A 26444-nucleotide genomic window follows, 5' to 3' on the forward strand; every position below is an offset into this window, starting at 1 on the left:
AAGCAGTGATGTGTCCCTAAATATTGACTAAGCAGTGCTGTGTCCCTAAATATTGACTTAGCAGTGTTGTGTCCTTAAATTAGCAGTGTTGTGTCCCTAAATATTGAGTTACAACAATGTAGCAGTGTTGTGTCCCTAAATATTGAATTAGCAGTGCTGTGTCCCTAAATATTGACTTAGCAGTGTTGTGTCCCTAAATATTGAATTAGCAGTGCTGTGCCCCTAAATATTGACTTAGCAGTGCTGTGCAACATTGTAAATGTGTGTTTTATGTTTTTTTTGTATTGCCGTTACATATCATATGTGTAATAAACGGAAATATATCGCTATACTGAATAGTAATGTAATTTATATTACATTTTTATCAGTTTTTATATCACATTTGTAGTAGAATTTATATCACCTTTATATCAGTTTTGATATTACCTTTGTAAATAAATGTATTTTTAACTTTGTATAAGGTTTTAATCATCGTTGTATAAGAATTGATATTGCCTTATATCAGTTTTGATATTACCTTTGTAAATAAATGTATTTTTAACTTTGTATAAGGTTTTAATCATCGTTGTATAAGAATTGATATTGCCTTATATCAGTTTTGATATTACCTTTGTAAATAAATGTATTTTTAACTTTGTATAAGGTTTTAATCATCGTTGTATAAGAATTTATATCACCTTTATATCAGTTTTGATATTACCTTTGTAAATAAATGTATTTTTAACTTTGTATAAGGTTTTAATCATCGTTGTATAAGAATTGATATCGCCTTTATATCAGTTTTTATATTACCTTTGTCTAACAGCGAAATTCATGTTGTAATCCTGTATTTTTTCTGCGTCTTATGTTGTACAGCCCACGCACAGAATGTCATACATGCTATTATGGTGTTCCCTTTTATAAAATCCTACGATTATCCTAGAATTGTATATAAGTTAATGTAAGCTTTATTTCTTTTACAACAATTGCGAAACATATTATAGCAACTTGTATTAATAGGTCTTGATGCCCAAGATGGAAACGCATTAGGGATTTTACAATGGAAGGAAACCGGAGAATATAAAACATAATAACACCAAATATATAAGAAGGACAGCATTGCTGTCGAACAAAATTCCGTATGCGAAACTAGTTATCCGACACAGAAGTATTGCGCCCACTTGGTGATAGTTTATGAGGCGACAAATGTGAGAGCGAGAGATTCCATGAGTCGCCTCCTTATGGGACACTGATGAGTCTAAGGTTAATATGCCGCTCCTAATTACAAAAGATACTTCAAATAATAAGTCCTCGTACATATCCTCGAATCATAAAATCCATCATGCACTTGACACAGACTATTAAATTAATATCTGGTCGGGGACATTTACATGATACGGTGATTAAGACGTTACTAGGATCAATCGGCGCCTTATAGATCACACATATCATCTTTCTACAATTCCCAGCTGTGTATTGTAGAATATTGACCTGTTAGTGTGTATTGAAAGTGAATGTGGCGAATGTTGCTCTCGGCTTTCAGTAAAACCAGCTATTCATCTACCTGGTACATCAAGGGAACAGGCCTTAGGGGTTAAACCTGTGTGTAAGTCAATTGTTTGATAAAATCCGGTATCATACCACAACATGACAGGGAAGAGGTAGATGGGGAACATGCACGTGATTGTAACCAACCGCGTGTACACAATCAATGGCGGAGAATGAAGCACATATCAGTCTTCTGAATAAAAAAGAAATACAGTGGAATTGATGTTTTGTATGAATTATGTATAATATTTCTCCATAAATTTGAGTTAATGTTATGAAATTATATTGATCTATTTTGTTACAAATTGAAGTGTATTTTTAATAATTTAAATATCATTCTTCAGAAAATTCTACCAATGATTGTAGGAAATGTTATGTAAACTTTCATATCAGAAATACCGTTTAGGATTTAGGGTTATCTACTGCATTTGTAACGTCGTGTTATTTACCTGATAATTACCTGTTCTCGTAATAACAAATGGACTATCTCGTTACTACATGGTAGCCATATCGTTAAAACAAGCTAACTATCTCCTTATAACAAGGTAACTTTTGTTTGATAACATGTAATAATTAAGGATTAACATCAATTATTTTTTCTGTTATACAGTCATAACAGAAAAAACTGGAGTGTACTCTAAATAAACCGCGAAGCGGTTTATGAAGAGAGTACACTCCAGTTTTTTATGTTATGACTGTATAACAGAAAAAAATAATTAATGTTAATTCTTATAATTTAATTTCGTCTTATACACACCAAGATATTTCACTTTCTTTGGCGAACTCTTTTCTGTGATAAATTATTACGCAACGTCATCAGCCAATCAAAAATGACGTTACATTTTGCAACGTCAAAAATTTTGTTATGGAGGTATAACAAAATTATTTCAGCCAATGAAAATGCGTGTTTCATACAAAATTAAATTATTAAATGATATGCTAATCATCTTGTAATAACGAGACTGTTGCATCATCATAACGAGGTTAGAATATTATTTCAAGACATAGGCTTCCGTAAACAACTCATCAGCTTTGTACACGATTTGTTCAGCAACCTAAGCTGATCAAACATATCTATATTCATTACATTATATTTACAACTGAAATACATTAATGTCTAAGTTCTCTATTCGTAATGCATTAAAACTAACTTTTTAAATGCTGTATAAAATACGTGTTATGATATTAATGAAACCGTTTCCTCTATGTTGTGATATGTCAGGTTCCGTCGCTGAGAGTGGCGTGACATTGTCTGTGCTAAAATAAGTCATGTTGTTGGTGATAAAATAATAGTAATTCGTCATATTGTATGTCACAAAACGATAGTAATTCGTCATATTGTATGTCACAAAACAATAGTAATTCGTCATATTGTATGTCACAAAACGATAGTAATTCGTCATATTGTATGTGACAAAACGATAGTATTTCGTCATATTGTATGTCACAAAACAATAGTAATTCGTCATATTGTATGTCACAAAACGATAGTCCTTGATTACACGGGGTTTTTTTGTTCAAAGAGGACTCGTCATCTATGCTGAATATGTTAAGATTATATACATCAGACCAAATCAACATGGCAATAAAAAATACAGAGTCGTTTTCTGATCACAAAGGTAAATTAATGTGATACTTTGTGATATCCGACAGTAATATAGAAAGTTGAAATCAGAATTTCGAATTGGCAAGCAGGTTTACTGTAAAGGTGGAGGGATGAAACATGAGCCAGCATGACTTATCAAATATAACGATACTAAAATATAAGATTACAGCTATATTACTTACATTACACAGAACATAGGTAGTAGGTATCCAGCGTCAGTGGCACAAGCTGAGAACTCTCAGCGTTAAACCGCCGGCTGTGACGGGGTTACATACCATCAAAGAGGTATTTATACATTTTTATCCAATCAAATCAAAGCCCTAATAAAATCAGGTTGATCATGACCTTCTATAAGGAGACTGATATCTGCATCTAATGGTTCGTTATTATGTCATACACAGCTATTTATAAAGTCAAATTTAGCGGTATATTCCGGGTCACACAAATTATACATGTAAATCATTCCTATTGGATCATTTCCAAATGCTAAGGAACATTTAAGGTAGGGAAGCTATGTAGTAAAGCCCATGGTACTTAAGGTGCACACGGTAATAGCACATTTGATTGTAGTGGATGCAGACTTATTTTATTGGCTAAATTCATTATTGATACAAATGAGATAATTGATTTGCAATACTGATGTCCATCCTGTTTTACCATGCATTATTGTTATCCATTTGTTAATGTTCATATTCTCTGCACTGTACTGTTTATTAGAATAAACAATTGACATGGAAAAATGGGCTAGTATCTAAAAAATAAAGTCAAAGTAACAAGGGACGGTGTAAAGGGATAATGAGGTGGAGAGAGGATGAAGTGAGGTGAAGGAGGAGAGGGAAAGATGACTCAAATACATTGATTTAAACTTCTTACTGAACGCTGACGCTAGAATCCAAGGTTAATTAAGATTCAAAAGTATCAATAATTTAGTACTATCAGTGATAAAATAGTTATAATGACCATGTAACCATGTACGTGAATGTATATTAGAGATTAAAGGCGGAATCCCATTGAGTCCGTGTACTGTATGTTCTGCTGGTTGTAATCCGTCAATTGTGTTATAGAATGTAATCGATCAATATAGCGGAGATATACCTATGTATGTAGGTAAACATACAATATTTATACAAAAAAAATATTCTTTAGTTGATACTTTAAAACAAATGAAACAAAAGGAAAGAAAAATGGTACAACAATTGTGGTTTTATGAGGACGTTGGAAGAAATGATTCAATAACATCTAAAAATCCATCTAAAACCTAGCGTAATTATTCAGTATTTAAACATCCATTTCAGAGTGAAATAATATCGGAATTTATTTTCTTGATAAATCGTGCATGGTTGGGCGCCATATGGAAACAGCTGCCAGTACAAAACAATCGTCATTAAAACGTCAACAACTTTCAAGTGCCGATATTTCTCTATGAAATATTGTAACGTATATAGAGCTTCTCCGAAGGAACTATTTTGATGGGCAGTAAAGATAAATTCCTTTGAGAAGATGTTGATCATAACTTATAGAAGATTTGATACCCTTTGTGATAACCTAGTTTAGCATTAGGTATACTATGTTATACTTATACTCTAACTTAAGACAAATCCTCAACCCCAAATCTTCCTTGGAAAATATTAAATTCAAGGGGAAAATCTGAGTTAAAGAACTTTTCTTTAGTTCTTTAAAACTTGTCTTATTTTAATGTTTTAGTTGATGTATTTCCTTAAATTGATAAACAGTGATGTAACTATGGTCTGTTTTAGTATTACTAGTTTAGTTCCTAAACTTAAACACTTCCCCATGTTACTGCGGTATACTGTAGTGTTACTAGTTTAGCTCCCAAACTTAAACACGTCCCCGTGAACCTGTGGTATACTGTAGTATTACTAGTTTAGTTCCCAAACTTAAACACGTCCCCGTGACACCGTGGCCTGCTGTAGTATTACTAGTTTAGTTCCCAAACTTAAACACGTCCCCGTGACACCGTGGCCTGCTGTAGTATTACTAGTTTAGCTCCCAAACTTAAACACGTCCCCGTGACACTCTGGTATACTGTAGTATTACTAGTTTAGCTCCCAAACTTAAACACGTCCCCGTGACACCGTGGCCTGCTGTAGTATTACTAGTTTAGCTCCCAAACTTAAACACTTCCCCATGTTACTGCGGTATACTGTAGTATTACTAGTTTAGTTCCCAAACTTAAACACTTCCCCATGTTACTGCGGTATACTGTAGTATTACTAGTTTAGTTCCCAAACTTAAACACGTCCCCGTGACACCGTGGCCTGCTGTAGTATTACTAGTTTAGCTCCCAAACTTAAACACTTCCCCATGTTACTGCGGTATACTGTAGTATTACTAGTTTAGTTCCCAAACTTAAACACGTCCCCGTGACACCGTGGCCTGCTGTAGTATTACTAGTTTAGCTCCCAAACTTAAACACTTCCCCATGTTACTGCGGTATACTGTAGTATTACTAGTTTAGCTCCCAAACTTAAACACTTCCCCATGTTACTGCGGTATACTGTAGTATTACTAGTTTAGTTCCCAAACTTAAACACGTCCCCGTGACACCGTGGCCTGCTGTAGTATTACTAGTTTAGCTCCCAAACTTAAACACGTCCCCGTGAACGTGTGGTATACTGTAGTATTACTAGTATTACGTCATATTGACGACATGAGTAAAAAGAAGACGACACTGGAGGGTTAATGGTAGGCATAGGAATCGTTTTCCCGCTAACTAGCACACGTTATCGGTAATAACATTCCTTTACGCTATTTATTGCGGTTGGTCAATATTTACATATTCATTTTAATATTTTTTCCTTATTTGGCATTTTAAGTCCTCGCAACAGCTACGGTAATAACCAATAATGACGTTATCAATTGAATAATGAAACCACCAAAGGGCGGTATTATAGAGTAATCACACTGAAATATCACAAATAAAAAACTTCGCCAGGCCCCCTACCCGGTCACATCATACTGACAACAAACATGTCTCTACCACACCTGACTGAGGACGGATTAACTCATTTTTTTCTATCTATTCGAAGAGGACATAGGATTCCGACAACTAACTTAACCGTTTTGAAGGCTTAATGAAAGAGAACAGTTATCAACAATATTACGGATTGTCTTGCGACTGATACGATAACTCTGCTCTGTTTTTCTTCGTTCAGCACACAGAAAAAAGGGAAGAAAAAAAGGAATAGATTCAACGTTGGGGATTAAAAGTAGTTAGAAACAGAGGGTATACAGTAATAAAAAGTTCTATTTAGATAACGGGAAGTCCTCAGAAGAATATCAGGACTTGTATCAGTTTATCGTTTAATAGTTTTAACTCTTTACCGACATCAACAGTATTAGAATAGTGAAGGCCAACGGAAGGTTCGTAGGTTCATTCCGAACTCCAAGGTAAACACTGCCACAGTCCACCAGTTTACGATATCAAGTCATCATCTAGTCATACTACTTTGATATGCTTGTTAGAAGTATCAAAACATGTTTAAATATGGATTTCGTTATCAGACATGCCATCATACATGTTCTAGACTTTTTGATATAACTAAGAGAACACAGCAATTCAAACGTACCCCACGTGTACTGAACAGTGGGCGTGTGGAGTAAAGCTTGTCACGTAATAGACACTCATGTACCCAAACTCTCTGACTCGTTGTATTTATTTTATTACTATCCATTATTGATAAGACCGACGGCATTAGGTACGCCTCTGTTTCCCATTCCTGTACCCTTGAATCTGTTTTAACATATCGTTTATATTATATAACCTGTTTCAATATCTAGTTTAATTAAATATGTATGATTTAAAGTTAAGTGATTGGACCACCTGACAAAGTCATTAAAGTTGTTCCGTTTTTATGACACATCTTATCACTCTTTTGTTTTCTATTAATGTCACGTGACGAATTGGGATTTTAATAACGGTTACTTACTGATGTTTATATCTAATTGGATGTGCAGTTAATACACCTGTTTATACTATAGAGTACCATATAACACAATGTAACTCTGTACCAGGGTCAACAGACACTGACACATTACACAACGTCACTCTGTAGCAGGGTCACCAGACACTGACACATTACACAATGTCACTCTGTACCAGGGTCAACAGACACTGACACATTACACAATGTCACTCTGTACCAGGGTCAACAGACACTGACACATTAAACAACGTCACTCTGTACCAGGGTCACCAGACACTGACACATTACAACGTCACTCTGTACCAGGGTCAACAGACACTGACACATTAAACAACGTCACTCTGTACCAGGGTCAACAGACACTTACACATTACACAATGTAACTCTGTACCAGGGTCAACAGACACTTACACATTACACAAAGTCACTCTGTACCAGGGTCACCAGACACTGACACATTACACAGTGTAACTCTGTACCAGGGTCACCAGACACTGACACATTACACAATGTAACTCTGTACCAGGGTCAACAGACACTGACACATTACACAATGTCACTCTGTACCAGGGTCACCAGACACTGACACATTACACAATGTAACTCTGTACCAGGGTCACCAGACACTGACACATTACACAATGTAACTCTGTACCAGGGTCACCAGACACTGACACATTACACAATGTAACTCTGTACCAGGGTCAACAGACACTGACACATTACACAGTCACTCTGTACCAGGGTCAACAGACACTGACACATTACACAAAGTCACTCTGTACCAGGGTCAACAGACACTGACACATTACACAGTCACTCTGTACCAGGGTCAACAGACACTGACACATTACACAAAGTCACTCTGTACCAGGGTCAACAGACACTGACACATTACACAAAGTCACTCTGTACCAGGGTCACCAGACACTGACACATTACACAATGTAACTCTGTACCAGGGTCAACAGACACTGACACATTACACACAGTCACTCTGTACCAGGGTCAACAGACACTGACATATTACACAATGTCACTCTGTACCAGGGTCACCAGACACTGACACATTACACAGTCACTCTGTACCAGGGTCAACAGACACTGACACATTACACAATGTCACTCTGTACCAGGGTCAACAGACACTGACACATTACACAATGTAACTCTGTACCAGGGTCACCAGACACTGACACATTACACAACGTCACTCTGTACCAGGGTCACCAGACACTGACACATTACACAATGTAACTCTGTACCAGGGTCAACAGACACTGACACATTACACAGTCACTCTGTACCAGGGTCAACAGACACTGACACATTACACAAAGTCACTCTGTACCAGGGTCAACAGACACTGACACATTACACAGTCACTCTGTACCAGGGTCAACAGACACTGACACATTACACAAAGTCACTCTGTACCAGGGTCAACAGACACTGACACATTACACAAAGTCACTCTGTACCAGGGTCACCAGACACTGACACATTACACAATGTAACTCTGTACCAGGGTCAACAGACACTGACACATTACACACAGTCACTCTGTACCAGGGTCAACAGACACTGACACATTACACAGTCACTCTGTACCAGGGTCAACAGACACTGACACATTACACAAAGTCACTCTGTACCAGGGTCAACAGACACTGACACATTACACAAAGTCACTCTGTACCAGGGTCACCAGACACTGACACATTACACAATGTAACTCTGTACCAGGGTCAACAGACACTGACACATTACACACAGTCACTCTGTACCAGGGTCAACAGACACTGACATATTACACAATGTCACTCTGTACCAGGGTCACCAGACACTGACACATTACACAGTCACTCTGTACCAGGGTCAACAGACACTGACACATTACACAATGTCACTCTGTACCAGGGTCAACAGACACTGACACATTACACAATGTAACTCTGTACCAGGGTCACCAGACACTGACACATTACACAACGTCACTCTGTACCAGGGTCACCAGACACTGACACATTACACAATGTAACTCTGTACCAGGGTCAACAGACACTGACACATTACACAGTCACTCTGTACCAGGGTCAACAGACACTGACACATTACACAAAGTCACTCTGTACCAGGGTCAACAGACACTGACACATTACACAGTCACTCTGTACCAGGGTCAACAGACACTGACACATTACACAAAGTCACTCTGTACCAGGGTCAACAGACACTGACACATTACACAAAGTCACTCTGTACCAGGGTCACCAGACACTGACACATTACACAATGTAACTCTGTACCAGGGTCAACAGACACTGACACATTACACACAGTCACTCTGTACCAGGGTCAACAGACACTGACATATTACACAATGTCACTCTGTACCAGGGTCACCAGACACTGACACATTACACAGTCACTCTGTACCAGGGTCAACAGACACTGACACATTACACAATGTCACTCTGTACCAGGGTCAACAGACACTGACACATTACACAATGTAACTCTGTACCAGGGTCACCAGACACTGACACATTACACAACGTCACTCTGTACCAGGGTCACCAGACACTGACACATTACACAATGTCACTCTGTACCAGGGTCACCAGACACTGACACATTACACAACGTCACTCTGTACCAGGGTCACCAGACACTGACACATTACACAACGTCACTCTGTACCAGGGTCACCAGACACTGACACATTACACAATGTAACTCTGTACCAGGGTCACCAGACACTGACACATTACACAATGTAACTCTGTACCAGGGTCAACAGACACTGACACATTACACAATGTAACTCTGTACCAGGGTCACCAGACACTGACACATTACACAATGTAACTCTGTACCAGGGTCAACAGACACTGACACATTACACAAAGTCACTCTGTACCAGGGTCAACAGACACTGACACATTACACAAAGTCACTCTGTACCAGGGTCACCAGACACTGACACATTACACAATGTAACTCTGTACCAGGGTCAACAGACACTGACACATTACACAATGTAACTCTGTACCAGGGTCAACAGACACTGACACATTACACAAAGTCACTCTGTACCAGGGTCAACAGACACTGACACATTACACAATGTAACTCTGTACCAGGGTCACCAGACACTGACACATTAAACAACGTCACTCTGTACCAGGGTCAACAGACACTGACACATTACACAATGTAACTCTGTACCAGGGTCAACAGACACTGACACATTACACAGTCACTCTGTAGCAGGGTCACCAGACACTGACACATTACACAATGTAACTCTGTACCAGGGTCAACAGACACTGACACATTACACAGTGTAACTCTGTACCAGGGTCAACAGACACTGACACATTACACAACGTCAGTACAAGAGACTGACGTGTACCCAAAGCTAACCTTGCTATTATCCATATTGTAACTATTACAAAGACGACAAAAGACCTTCGTTTACCAAACAGTTTCACACCAAGCACTTAAGGTACATAATCTAGGCTCTCTACACCTAGTATATCGTGCTGTCGTGATCACCAACATTAACTAACTCCCAATTAAAAGGTCCTGGTACCTTTTGTTCCATTTGCACTATCTATTGAAAATGTCGTGATTAAACAAGCAATTCCTAAGTTTCACAGAACAGTTTAGATTTTTTGCTTTGAGGTAAATATAAAACCAAAGCTAGATATCCTTTGTCCAGAAAACGTTGCATGTATAAAGTCTACCCCACTACGTTCGTGATGGAAGGCCTTAGCATGACGCCACCCTGGTGAGGTACCCTGTCGACAGCGTCCGAGGGTTTCCGGAGGTCATACAGACCCGGGGATTTTATCGCCCAGGCAGCGATTACTGGATAAAGATAGAGATTCTGACTATAAGTACTTTTTAATACCGGATTCCCTCCCCCTGGTTTTCGTCCATACGCTGCACGATATTGTATCATTTAGTTGTTTCATGTTGGACCGGTCTGGCAGGGACCATCACTTGCCAAGATTCATTAAGGGAGATCGGCTAACACTAGGTCACATTAATTGATAATTATTATGTCTATGTGTATATTCCTCTGTGAAGACGGGTGATAAATCGTCGCCACATGACACGTGATGGGATTTTAACTACACAGTATTAGACGTACGTATATATACTTAATTTATAAGGAGGAACATCGAGAGCCAAGGATCAACTAGAAGGTAGTGTAACATAAAGGAAGATCGAACTCAAAATCACCAAAATCTTTATAAAAAAGAGGGAAATCGGAAAAAATCTAAATGCATTTCATTGAATAACTACAGTGAATATTGAATCAAGTGTTCCGACAGGATGAACATCTCCTGATTCATTTATGACATGAACCTTGGGAAACTAGGTCAAATCTACTTTAACTGTACCTTCATCTATCATTTGAACGTTGACATCAAGTTATATTTGCTATCAAATGTTACATAGAAGTTATTCGACATTTTCCCTTGTGAAATATAAGGAATTACTAATTTGATAAAAGTTTTATCATCACAGCTTATTTCATCGATATGCGTAACTTTTTACATTCGCCGGGCGGATTAAAACCCGCTTGTTCAGGTGTAAATGAAGGGAAGGTAATATCCATTTTGAATCTTTCCTTTATATAATACGGCGGTTTTTTACAGAATACACATATGATGTCAGTTCTGTAGACGACATTTACCAGGGACAACAACGACTGATAACATTTGCAAGGAAAAAGCCCGATAAAATTTGTTGTTAAGGCTAAAGACATTATATTCTGATTCCGGTATTAATTGGAGACAAATGCTGTATGACGACGTCTTATTGAGATGATGATGAGCAATGTGTACGATTATAACAGTAAACAATTCAATATCCGTAATGTATCACATATAAATGAACTGACAAACCACTGGTGTGCCGTACACTGGATTCAGTTTTTAATCCATTCTAAACCTGGACAGCTTTTTTTTTATACATTTTAATAAATTTCATTATTACAAACATGTTTTTTCGATGTACTGTTAACTGTTTAATGGAATGTTAAGCATCGGCCGTCTGCAATGTTCTGTTGGAATCCGAGTTAAGTATTTACATTAAGTATTTGAATTCTGTTTAGAATAGCTGCCACAACTTCCGGTGTTCTAGTTTGTATAGCGACACCTGGTGTACAACAACACGTTCGCACCGTGGAACAATAACACAGCGAGTGTATAGTCAACATACTGAGGGTATTAGGAAGGTATAAAGTCGTATAAATCTATGTTATAGAATACCTTAACGTAAGTCGGAGATGTTGTCATTGACGGGGATAACATGGAACTATATTAACACTAACTACTCGGAATAACTCGTCTCTTTTACTGAATGGTATAAACAGAGCATTCCAAATGGCTTCATTCACGTGACGTAATTAGAATGTCGTTAAACGTTGCATACATTTGTTTTACTTCTTAAGAAAAGTAACACATACACTTTGTGTATCTCTGTATCCAACCAGACGATCGAGGCCGGTTTATATAGACTGTATACAGATGTAGATATGATATAGTAAACGTGTGGGGAAGTCATTTAATCCCGGCCGTGTGTATACTACCGCTCTCATTGACACCGGTGCGCTTCATGTCCGTACAACCAGTGATGATAGGTTGGGAACACAGTGAGAGCAACACATGGCTTGAGGTACTATATTTATACCCGTGTAATACAACAGACAACTATTCCTGTACATGTCAAGTGCACTCACTTCACTAAGAGGTGAAACAAAGAGCTCGGTTCATTCTTATTCCTCAAACCCCTTTTGCCAAGGAAACGTCATACAAATAAATAAATTATCAGAAATAGTAGTATTGCATCTAAATTCTTTACACCCTTTTTCTAAACAATTGTCATCCATATGAATATATTATCACAAATAGTATCTTGTATCTAAATTCGTTTATTCAAAAAGAACACACAAAATAGTACTCTGGAATGGCATAAACAAGTTTACAATGAATGCCGTATTCCGGACGTACCAGATATTGGTGACCAAACAAGCTGTATAAATACTATAATTATCAAACACGATTATCAATAATAACGTACGTCAAACGTGTTTATCATACTGAAAAGCGTATTAGACAAAGGTTTTACTCCACCAAAACATATCCATCATACTGTACAGTAAATATATGGCCTCTCCCGTGTAGTCACCCGGCTGTTATGATACACCGTCTACTATGATGATGACACACAATCTTGTGTTGTCGAGGACACTCACGTATTTCTTGTTTTATACGAAGGTTAAGTGTGGGTATGTTTAGTTGTCCGTTGTTACCACTCTAGTTCTAATTTTAAGAATGTGTGTTTCATTCTAAACCAGATTTGGCCTATCGGTGGCTGATTACGGCCATCTCTTGTTGGTTCGTTGGCGCTTTGGCGTGTCCTCAAACAGCAACAAAGCGAGATCTAAGATATAAAATGTCTTGTCGCGTTTTAAACTACTCGAAGGCATAAACACGCCAAAAGGCCAAAGCACCTACAGGTCAACTCGACATTTTGAATATGCTAATAAGCATGCATAGAATGGCGTGTGTCCTTGTAAAATGTTGTGTTTGGCGCGTTTATGCGTGTTGCCGATTTCGCGTGTTGGCGCGGTTAAAAAAACTCGACAAGACAACATTTTATCTCTTCAATTTGCTTTAGCGCGGTTTGAGAACGCGCCAAGCAACAGCATGCCAAAACGCCATTAATAGAGCCACACAAATTTGTACTGTACTTCGGTGGTGTTGTTACTTAAGCAGAAAATGCTTATTCTACTGAACTTCTTCTTTTCGTCTTTGGACTTTTTCAAGGTTATATACATTTCTTTGCGGATTTTCCAATTAGGCCCTCTTTTTATCGTGTTGAGCTTAAATTGCGGTTGCGTTATCGTGTCGGTATTTTCTGTTCATTTTGTTTTGTCAATTCATGCCTTCGTCCCTTGAAGTTGTTAAAAGAATTATAACTGTGTCGATCGAATCTTAAATTTGTAGTTTAAGAGGATGCTTCATTTGAGCTGAGGAAACAAAACAACGGTATTGATAATTTTAGGGGAAATGCGTTTTGAATTAACTTTCTAATGATTCTTATTTTCACCAGTTTCACTTACCATGTTATTTTAAATCATTTGTAAAAGAAAAAAGAAGAAATTCAAAGCATACGTCATCGCCATGTAGGCTGTGTTCTAGAGTACTTGACAAGAATCTTAGCCCTCTTCTGTAGCTACCAGGACCATTAAAAACCTGTCGTCAGTTCTCTATTCAAACCATCATTTATCTCGTATAAACAATTTCATCCCTCCAAGACAAAAACATTTTATATATGTTAAATCAAATACTGCCTCCAACGCTGCGGACACACCAATACCAACAGATGTATAGACCCTGGGACGAGACTTTCATTTCATTCAAGGTAAATAAAAGATGCGGGGCAGGATTCATCACATCGGAAAAATCTAAAATAAATCAACATGGCTTTTTCTATAAAATACCACCGAACTGTGGGTGGAGGGAGCAATAACAGAGAGACATTTATCAGGGAAGTAAATATAAGTCGGTGTCGTCGACCATGTTCAGGGTATATAAATTATACAGGGGATACTCTAACATTTGTGTTCACCACTATATGACTTCCATGTTGTATGTAGACTAACGGCGTGTGTTACACGGTGTCGCCAGAGGCATGTCGAAAGGGCTGGAGGTTTATGTTTGTCATCAAAATCTTATCGGGAATATTTTATGTGTGATATGAAAACAGGGGTTGTTAATGCTTGTTTGTGTGGTTCGTGTTTCGATCATCACCATCCCGTCTCACATTTTTAAATTATGGCATTTATTTTGCATTAGGTCTACTTTGATTTTATTCTAGAATTAATGGAGAGATGACGATGAACAATTCAATAGAGAGTTGTCGATGAACAATTCAAAGGAGATTTGTCGATGAACAATTCAATAGAGAGTTGTCAAAGAAAGATTCAATGGAGAGTTGTCGATGAACAATTCAATGGAGAGTTGTCGACGAACAATTCAAAGGGGAGCTGTCGATGAACAATTCAATAGAGAGTTGTCGATGAACAATTCAATAGAGAATTGTCGATGAACAATTCAATGGAGAGTTGTAGACGAACAATTCAAAGGGGATCTGTCGATGAACAATTCAAAGGGGAGCTGTCGATGAACAATTCAATAGAGAGTTGTCGATGAACAATTCAATAGAGAATTGTCGATGAACAATTCAAAGGAGAGTTGTCGATGAACAATTCAATGGAGAGTTGTCGATGAACAATTCAATAGAGAGTTGTCGATGAACAATTCAATAGAGAATTGTCGATGAACAATTCAATGGAGAGTTGTAGACGAACAATTCAAAGGGGATCTGTCGATGAACAATTCAAAGGGGAGCTGTCGATGAACAATTCAATAGAGAGTTGTCGATGAACAATTCAATAGAGAGTTGTCGATGAACAATTCAAAGGAGAGTTTTCGATGAACAATTCAATGGAGAGTTGTCGACGAACAAATCAATAGAAAGTTTTCGATGAACAATTCAATGGAGAGTTGTCGACGAACAATTCAAAGGGGAGCTGTCGATGAACAATTCAAAGGGGAGCTGTCGATGAACGATTCAATAGAGAGTTGTCGATGAACAATTCAATAGAGAGTTGTCGATGAACAATTCAATGGAGAGTTGTCGATGAACAATTCAATTGAGAGTTGTCGATGAACAATTCAATGGAGAGTTGTCGATGAACAATTCAATTGAGAGTTGTCGATGAACAATTCAATGGAGAGTTGTCGATGAACAATGCAATGGAGAGTTGTCGATGAACAATTCAATGGGGAGTTGTCAATGAACAATTCAATAGAAAGTTGTCGATGAACAATTCAATAGAGAGTTGTCGATGAACAATTCAATAGAGAGTTGTCGATGAACAATTCAAAGGAGAGTTGTCGATGAACAATTCAATGAAGAGTTGTCGATGAACAATTCAATAGAGAGTTGTCGATGAACAATTCAATGGAGAGTTGTCGATGAACAATTCAATAGAGAGTTGTCGATGAACAATTCAATGGAGAGTTGTCGATGAACAATTCAATAGAGAGTTGTCGATGAACAATTCAATGGAGAGTTGTCGATGAACAATTCAATAGAGAGTTGTCGATGAACAATTCAATAGAGAGTTGTCGATGAACAATTCAATAGAGAGTTGTCGATGAACAATTCAATGGAGAGTTGTCGATGAACAATTCAATAGAAAGTTGTCGATGAACAATTCAATGGAGAGTTGTCGATGAATAATTCAATGAAGAGTTGTCGATGAACAATTCAATAGAGAGTTGTCGATGAACAATTCAATAGAGAGTTGTCGATGAACAATTCAATAGAGAGTTGTCGACGAAGCTTATCCAAGTGGAAAACTCTTGTCTTGTATACCTGTGCTTTTTCAAATTTTCACCTTTGGTTTTCTGTTGTACTTTTTGTCTTATCCATATTTATTTGTTGATATGTTTGTTTGTCCACTTTTTCTTTTTGCTTTCAGTGCCAAAATGCCCAAAGATAATCGTTTACAGTATGTATAAAATAATCATATCAATAGCTCGAAGGACATTTAGAAAGTATACGTACATAAGCAAAACAAAATATATATTACACTCAAAATCTAGCTTACACTTTTACGTGGCAATACCACAGGTACACTTATTGTTAGTGAAAAGTCGCAAACCCGAACAAAACGACAACGTATTCTTCACTGCGACAGATATCAGTGATACATGGAATATCATAAAGAGTCTAATAATGATACCCACTAATGGTATCTTGTTCTGCATTACTGGGTATGTAGTGGAAGTGTGATTCAATACGCTGAAAATAGAAATAGCGTAATTTACCATTTGATTCCTGTGACGCTCAGGAACAATACTAAGACAGCAATATTTAATGAACACGTGTTGATAAGTAACATGGTACTCGTCAACACAATTACCTACCAAGGCCGCTAATTTAATTATCGCAGTATTCTAGTTCTCCTAGTAACAGTACCAATACAGCAATATATATGATCACCTGGTACTCGTCACCTTGGTAACAGTATTCTAGTACCATAAAAACAATACCAAGACAGCAATATATTTGATCACATGGTACTCGTCACCTTGGTAACAGTATTCTAGTACCATAAATACAATACCAAGACAGCAATAGTTTTTATCACATGGTACTCGTCACCTTGGTAACAGTATTCTAGTACCATAAAAACAATACCAAGACAGCAATATTTTTGATCACATGATACTCGTCACCATGGTAACAGTATTCCAGTTCTCCTGATAACAGCACCCAAACTGTAATGTTTTGTGATTACGTCATACTGATAACCATGGTTTATGATTTTTGTATATCTGACAGCAATATTTAGACTACATTATTTAATTATCATGTTATACTTATCAACATGCTTATATGTAACCACCAGATGCATACCTACCTTAGCGGCACTCGGTTCTAACGTATTACTTGGGAGTCTGAATGATCTGAATTAGTTTTCCTTTTCAAAACAAAACTAAAGCATGTTTTATCTGCATTGCTCATTAGGGTGTTATACAGGGGAAATAGGTCGTAAAAATGCATAGGTTACAATATTAGTCTGGGCTGAGAGGGTCGTTCCGAGCTAGATCCGTCTTCAGACTTTATCTTACCGGAGGCAGTGAGGGAATCTCTGTGATTATCGTAAACAGCTAAGGTGAGATACCCGCTACTAATGGTGTTTTCTCTAGCACGTCGTATAAAGCCCAGATATACTCATAACGAGGCTGGACCACACAGGTTAGATACGTAATGGCACTTTAACCGACAACAACAAAAATGTCATTATTTATCTGTCACTCTTTCCATAATCGTTTCAAGTGATTTACCTTTCTTATTTCACGTTATTTACTTTACCCATTCCACGTGATTTACCTTTCCTATTTCACATGATTTACCTTTCCTATTTCACATGATTTACCTTTCCTATTTCACGTGAATTAGCTTACCTATTCCACGTGATTTACCTTTCCTATTTCACATGATTTACCTTTCCTATTTTACGTGAATTAGCTTACCTATTCCACGTGATTTATTTTACCTATCCCACGTGATTTACCTTACCCATTCCACGTGATTTACCTTACCTATTCCACGTGATTTACCTTACCTATCCCACGTGATTTACCTTACATATTACACATGCTATATCTTACTGATGTTTCGTAATCTACTTTACATATTCAGCTAATAAATGGTAACGCTAGTTATTCATATGTTTAATTCTTCGCAATTAAACAGATTTTTTTTAGCAAAATATGATTTCACAGATATCATTCAACAGACTTTTTCTTGTCTATCAATGTTTTCCATGTGCTTGAAGGTATCTTTTCTCGAATTTATTATACCATCAAAAATAACAAAATTACTTGGAACTAGCCAGATTTATGACAAGCGAACACGGTATGTATTTTTATATTCGATTACCAGGGCGGCTGAAGGGTGGAAGATACAAACTGACTCCGAAGATGACGGCAAAAAGTACAAAGCTCCACAAACACTACCGGCGAATATCGGGATTAAACATTAATACAGTAGCCAATAACAAGGAGCACAGACACAGATAATAAAGAACATGTATTATTTAAAAAAGGCACTATCGCCGTATTGTTTGTGTGTCTCCTCTAGTTGTTACATATTGACCATAAACAGATTCTGGAGGATTGTTAGGTAAACGGGAGTCGTATTTGTCAGTCGTACTGAGGCTGAATGTCCAGCATTGATAAACTACATTGGTCAATAACAATACCTTAGGACAAACAACGTTTGGTACCCACCGTTCCTATCAGTATTTATCAAATAGAGAGACGGAAATAAATTAAATCAAATATTAAATGAAATTTCATTTTAATTTCTTTATTAAAAATAATTCTGCATCACAAATGATGGTCAGGGCTTCAAAACAAATCTGTGAAAATAAGCTGTTAACTAGAAACAGAAAACATGCTTGATATAAAAAAAAAAAAAAACGTGGATCACATTCTGTTGTGAATCTCTGCCAAATTGTAGCGTAGTAGCCGAGTACAAATTATGAAATGCTGATCGGGTATTGATAGTTTGTTGATAGTCGATATACACTGTAATGCCAGATTTCACGTAAACAATTATACATTTAAAACAGCAGTCAAGCTTTAATGCTATGTTACCAAGACGACAGTTGGTATGGACGCGACAATATAAATCACTTGTTTGATAATCATCACTCTAGCATGATCTAATAACAGGCCACTGTGATTGTAAAATGACGCCTGTTATTCATTTTTATACATTTTTATGGAGATGAAAATTTTATAAATATCCCCAAAACATGTTTTTATTTTAAATGTAAAATAGTTAGCAGATATTTTGTTTTTAAACCATCATTCGTAACTCGAATTATGTGTTTGCCTTGAATGCCTGGCGTAGCTGGTTCTATGTCTATTGAATAATCCGATCCTGGAGTGTCCTCAGTTGTTATAATTAGGCTCATAATGAAGACAAAAATTCACGAGTAAATGTCAATAGCTACTTTGTTTCAAGTTTTTCATGTTTTTTTCTTCCATTTTTTCTCATATTCCAAAACATCACCAGCTAATTACAAACAATGGGAGTTTTAGCAAAAGCATGCAGCAGACATTTACCTAGTCTATTCAAAGGTTTAACACTTTTACTGGAAAATAATATTGGTAATTTACAGGCAGTTCGACAGCAATAGTAATACTTTTTGATGTATTTTTTCCACAAATCTGAATATGCTGAATTGACTCAATGATGTTTGAATTGATAATCAATGGGCTTAGTAGAACTGGGTACAGAAAGTATCCACAATGTGTTTGTATAAATAACATTGTGATGATGAATCAAGCACACTGCGTAATTCTTGAATAAATATATCGTGTACACGTTGTACGTATATTTGCATAGAATGATTTTCATTCATGACATAATGGATATTCTTATTCCAAACTACATACTTAATGCTTGATATGAAAAACCCAATTATTTTCACAATTAGGTTTTTGTTATTCAATTCAACTAGAGCATCATAACATGAATTTAAAATAAGTTTTTAAAAGCCAATACTTTATACATGTAACGACTGTTTAACGTTGCACATACAATGAATATCTTCCAGTTTCGAAGAAAACCATCGTTGAGTTAATCGTTTTGTTAACATTCAGCAAGCCTTTGAGAAAAAAGAGACTTTTTTTTCAATTGGTGGTAAAACATCTTGCCCCAAGACATCGCATCCGTAATTTAATATACATGCAACATGTGTGTCGAATAATAGAATTTTAAGTTTCAGTATTGAGGGTGAAATCTTTTTTTTTTCTTTTTCAGTGATAATGTTTTTCGTCCTTGAGAAGCCAAATTATCTAGTGCTGTAGCGAATCTAACATTAGATTTAAAAACGTATGTTATGGATAACATCTCCTGGCGTCTGATTAGTCGGTCTTTATGTTGTCCAAAGTACACCCTATAGGAACAATGAAAATGTGTCGAACATATTTGACTAAATCCATGGGCCAATTTGACAGAAAACCCATGAGGTATGGTTTGGAAAAAAAAATCGAAAACTTTACAGACTATGGCATACGACATTGTTTTGATAGTTTTTTTTGATTTTTTGACAAAAAGTGAACTCTGTCCTTCATCTCAGGTAACCAACACTAAGTAGGCCAAATCACAGGCCCCTGAGACATTTGTTTTTAGTTTTTTAACATACCTCATGGGTTGTCTCTAAGGTCGCTACAAATAGCACGTGACAAATATATTCCATTTTTTCTGTAAGAGGTCATTTTATCAAATGTTGTGTTAAGGAATATTATCGATACCGAGTTCTGTTTCAGAAATTATCATTTACGACTACAGGGACAGTTTGGGGAATCTATCACAATAGATGACAACTGCTCAATCCCGGCCAATGGTACAGAATATACGAACACGATCAAAACAGCTTATGATTAAGTCAATAGGGGATGGAATCGGTATGTCACATAGATAAGAATACCCCTCACTCTGTCACAAATGATACGTTTACAACAGGTCGGTTTATGCCTCTGTCAGATCTTCCTATCGGACAAACAGAGTACACACAGGAACCGTAAAATGGAGACTGGCATCTGGTACTTGCGTCTCGTTTGTGCTTGTGCTTGTCGCGACGGTAAACGATTTTCAAATACATGCAGTTGAATTGAAATAAAATGTTAGAAGTCGACCTGAGTCAATAACCTGATATAAATATATATTTTCGTTTCCTTTCTTTGAGGAATAGTTATTTCATTAAATGTTAGTAAATAAAAACAGTTCTATGACAATTTAGAGGGTATTGTTTGTGCGTTTGATCGATTGCCTGATGTATCGCCACGTGAACAGTCAGGGCTATTTTTAGACAGGGTATCCTTATATTATTTGGTGACTACCTCACTAAACAACATACGGGAGGCCCGTCACATGCCATCCACAGCGAATAATACGGAGTGTCTTGTCCAAGGATACAACCACGACAGCATAGACTTGTCCATTTCTCAGTTTCTCGAGAAACATAAACCTCGGATCTTCACCTAAGATTATGAGGACAGCCATTACATTCTAATTAGCCATTAAAAGTACCGAGACATTAACTAAAGTCTTTTGACTTATTTTTAAAGAATAAGTCACGTACTTCGAATTAAATACGAATATCATGCTATAACGTGGTCAATTCCATCCACTCGTCCAGGCGCCGAATATGCTGAAGCTTTACGCCAAAAAAACAACATTTATAGCGATATATAAGTAAAACCAATACAGTAGCAACTGATACAAGTAAAGTCTATTATGTCAAATTTGGAACATTCGCAAATTCGGGGAAGACATGTCCAAGTTCGACCCAGCGATGTCGCCATTGGAATTTTTACCAAGCGTTCTCGTCATTGGAATTTCAATTCAACATTGTCGCCATTGGAATTTCGATCTCGGGTTGTCTCATTGACGTAGCGTAGTCGCCATTACAATGTAGGGTATGGCCGAAATGAATTCATTTGATGATTTACTTGTAATGGGAACCTAAGTTTCCGATCATCCTGTCATAACGACATTCTGATCATAAAATCGAAAGTACAAGAGGTATTTTACTACACAGTAACTACCCTCACGTGATTTGACAATGCGTTACTATAAATAGATTCACCATTCCTTACTTCTGTGTTAATGATCTATTGACTAACCACAGTGACTTACCTACACGATAATCGTTAGTGACTGAAGGTAGTAGTGACGGAGAACTTACAAGTTGTTATCATTTCAGCCTTCTTACTCTCTGTCTGATCCCTACTTGGTGTCACTGTACTGAAAAACTGAGACCATGCTCAGCGATTATGAAACGATCTTCAGTCTATAGAGGATATCTAACCGTGTCTTCAGATATACCAAATATATTTCATGAGTACGTGGGGCTAATATTCTGATATGGTAAAAATATCAGAATATTAGCCGCACGACTGAAATATATTTGGTATTACTGAAGATACTCTTAGATATTATGTTTATTACATTTCTATAGCAGACCATACCGGGTCAGCTTTTAGTTTTCTACATTATCGTTTGTAAGCAGTGGTTTGATTGGTCAAATGAAGTGATACATTCCACTAGTGAAAACTATCAGAAAATAAAAATTACACTTTTATAGAATGAATGATTTTCGATGTTTCAATGGTAAAAATGTAATAAAAACCGTATTACACTTCACATGACCAATCAAAGATGACGTCATGAAAAGCAACGTCATACGTGATTGGCTGAAATAAAAACCCTTAAAGTTTTCAATTGTTTCATTGTTTCGGAAACGGACACAGCAGACAGATATCCTACTTTGTGATAGCGGTGACCAATGACCTTTTGACCTCGCTCGTTCTCTGTCGGGTAACTGTGTGTCGATCAATAGTTATAGTAACTATCAACAGTTCGGATATATAAATTGTACCAGAGGATTGTATAATAGACTCACTATACATCATCATCATTCAAAACAACTTCAGTTAGATACCTCAAGGCTAAAATACATTAAAAAGCACCGCACAGCTGTTTGTCCTTCTAGGACCCGTCAGTGATGTTAAGAGCCTAAGAATTGATGATAGGAGGCTACTGAATCCTCGAAATAGGTAAGACATATCTAAATCTAGATGGCACGATGCTAAAGACCAACAATTTAATAAATTTCATAATCTTCAATATGATATTGGACCTTAATCACACCATTTACAAACACTCAAATCTTTGGTTGTATATAAAAAAACAATCAGCTTTATAACGAAATCAAAATTCAAACTCAAAATTGATTAAACGAGGGTAAAACATAAAAAAAATACATATATAAATTTGTTTGGAGACTCCTTAAAAGTACAAGAGATATGAGACCAGGTGTTATAGAGTAATTAGATATATTCTGCTTCATCGACGACATCCGCTATATAACTCTACGTCAAATCAAGGACTCCCACCATATAACTCCACGTCAAATCGAGGACACCCGTCATAAAACTCTACTTCAAATCGACGACACCCGTCATATAACTCTACGTCAAATCGAGGACACCAGTCATATAACTCTACGTCAAATCTAGGACACCAGTCATATAACTCTACGTCAAATCGAGGACACCCGTCATATAACTCTACGTCAAATCGAGGACATCCGTCATATAAATCTACGTCAAATCGAGGACACCCGCCATATAACTCTACGTCAAATCGACGACATCCGCCATATAACTCTACGTCAAATCGAGGATACCCGTCATATAACTCCACGTCAAATCGGGGACACGCACCATATAACTCTACGTCAAATCGAGGACACCCGCCATATAACTCTACGTCAAATCGAGGACACCCGCCATACAACTCCACGTCAAATCGAGGACACCCGTCATATAACTCTACGTCAAATCGACGACATCCGCCATACAACTTTACGTCAAATCGAGGACACCCGTCATATAACTCTACGTCAAATCGAGGACACCCGTCATATAACTCTACGTCAAATCGAGGACACTCGTCATATAACTCTACGTCAAATCGAGGACACCCGCCATATAACTCTACGTCAAATCGAGGACACCAGTCATATAACTCTACGTCAAATCAAAGACTCCCGCCATATAACTCCACGTCAAATCGAGGACACCCGCCATACAACTCCACGTCAAATCGAGGACAGACACCATATAGCTACGTCAAATCCTGGTTTAGTCACAATCCCTAATGAGAAATATTGTGGCGACACGGAATTTAGGAATACGAGGGCATTGTTTAATATGAACTAAACGACCGACTGATATCAGTTAATAGTAAAATAAGACGATATGACGAGGGAGGTTGAAGATATACCATTTAACTGACGACACTCCCACACACGACATGTAATACGCCCGATTTAATATCAAATCAGAATATTTACTGACGAGATCAAGACGACTATATAAATATTCTCGATAATATTCATCAACCTTCATCTCTAGAAGCCTTGTCGCCATCTGTCACAGACATTTTGATATTGCTGAGCAAACGAAATCAAATTCGTATACATGATGAAGGGTTTTACAAGCAGCGACACTACATTCTACCATCCCAGGATGGAAAGGTCACAAGACAAGGGTTTAATCTGGAACGATTATTAAACTCCACTAGACAAGGGTTTAATCTGGAACGATTATTAAACTCCAAGATAATCTGTTTGGTGCAGTAGGGAATGTTATGTAATACAAGTGAAAACAACGTTACAATTTTGGAAAAAAAAATTATAATAATGATATAATATACAGATCATTTGGCGACTGTTTTACTAAACTTAGAGTCAAATGTTTCTCTTTTCAATACTACATACAAGTCTATTTTTCACATTATTACATATGTTTGATAAATTCCATATCCATCAATTATTAACCTTCTTTGAAGTCACCATGGTGTTATACCAACCAAGTAGAATCAAATATATCGGGCGAAGCCCGAGGTTAATATTTTAGATTCTTCTTGGTTGGTTTATCCAATATTAGCTGAATCAAAGGTCCTTATTTTTTATATTAGATTTGAAACCTACATCAAATGTAATTGTAAAAGGGTGGAACTGGATCAGATTAAGCATGATTACAGGAAATTTACACTGAGACATTCATTGTGACGTCAGAATGATTATGACGAAATAACGACTTGGTGTTTCTAAAAATAGAAACATGAAGTTAATATTACAAAAACGATTTCCACGTGACTATGTTTTAGCCAATGAAAATTGAGAAAAATGCCACATATCTAATATTAGCTGCGATCTCCTCTTCCACATGAACAGTTATTCCAATTGATAAAGGAAAGCCGATCTTGTACTTTACTTGAATTGATATGGTGTTTATATAGTACTGAACGTTTGAAAAGAAAATTTAAAAGGTCAAGTGATAACAAATGGGATCTGGAGATGTCCAATTCTGATGTCTCTCTGATACATAATACTGTAATAAAAGCAATATCATCTCTAGGCAGACCCTCGATAGCTCGGAATCAGTTCAAATTCTATCGTTACTTAATCAACCTCCATTTAACTTGTCTGGGCCGCCGAGAAACCGTTTCCATGGGAACATAGAGTGTTTATATCGCATAGATCAAAATGGCGTCTTTTATCATTGTCCAGCACGCGATTGGTATTTGAGAAAGTGTTTAAATCAAAATGATATGAAGCTAATTGCGTGAGGCCCAAACACTATACAGTGTGTTAAAGATACATAAATATTCCGTGTCTGTCCATACATACGTAGATTGGACAGATGTTTCATATGAGTGCATATGTACTTACACACTGTAGAGAAAAGCACTGCAAAAGTATAAATACGATCGATGAAATATGTTTTATACCGGGCCAGATTCTACATGTGTTTAGAAATTATAAACAAGAATTCCGAGGACGTGGATGAGGCGCCTGCGCACAAAGCTCGAAAATAACAGGAGTTACGTCACGGATTATCTATTGATAGTAACAGTAACCTTGACCTTCGATCTTTGGACCAGTGAAAAAAAAAAAAAATCCCATCAAAGCATTTGTAATAGGGAAAAACTGGAAGTTTGAGTTTGAACAGCCCAATGGAACTTAAGTTATCGCAACAAATCTTCTATTTTCAGTAATAGTGACCTTGACCTTTGACCTTCGGACCTGAAAAGCAATCCCAAGCAAGCACTTTTAATAATGAAATCTGCATGAAGTTTGTCTTTGATTGGTCAAAGGGAACTTTGGTTATAAC

This window comes from Pecten maximus, chromosome 13, assembly GCF_902652985.1.
Source record: "Pecten maximus chromosome 13, xPecMax1.1, whole genome shotgun sequence".
NCBI classification, from domain to species: Eukaryota; Metazoa; Mollusca; class Bivalvia; order Pectinida; family Pectinidae; genus Pecten; species Pecten maximus.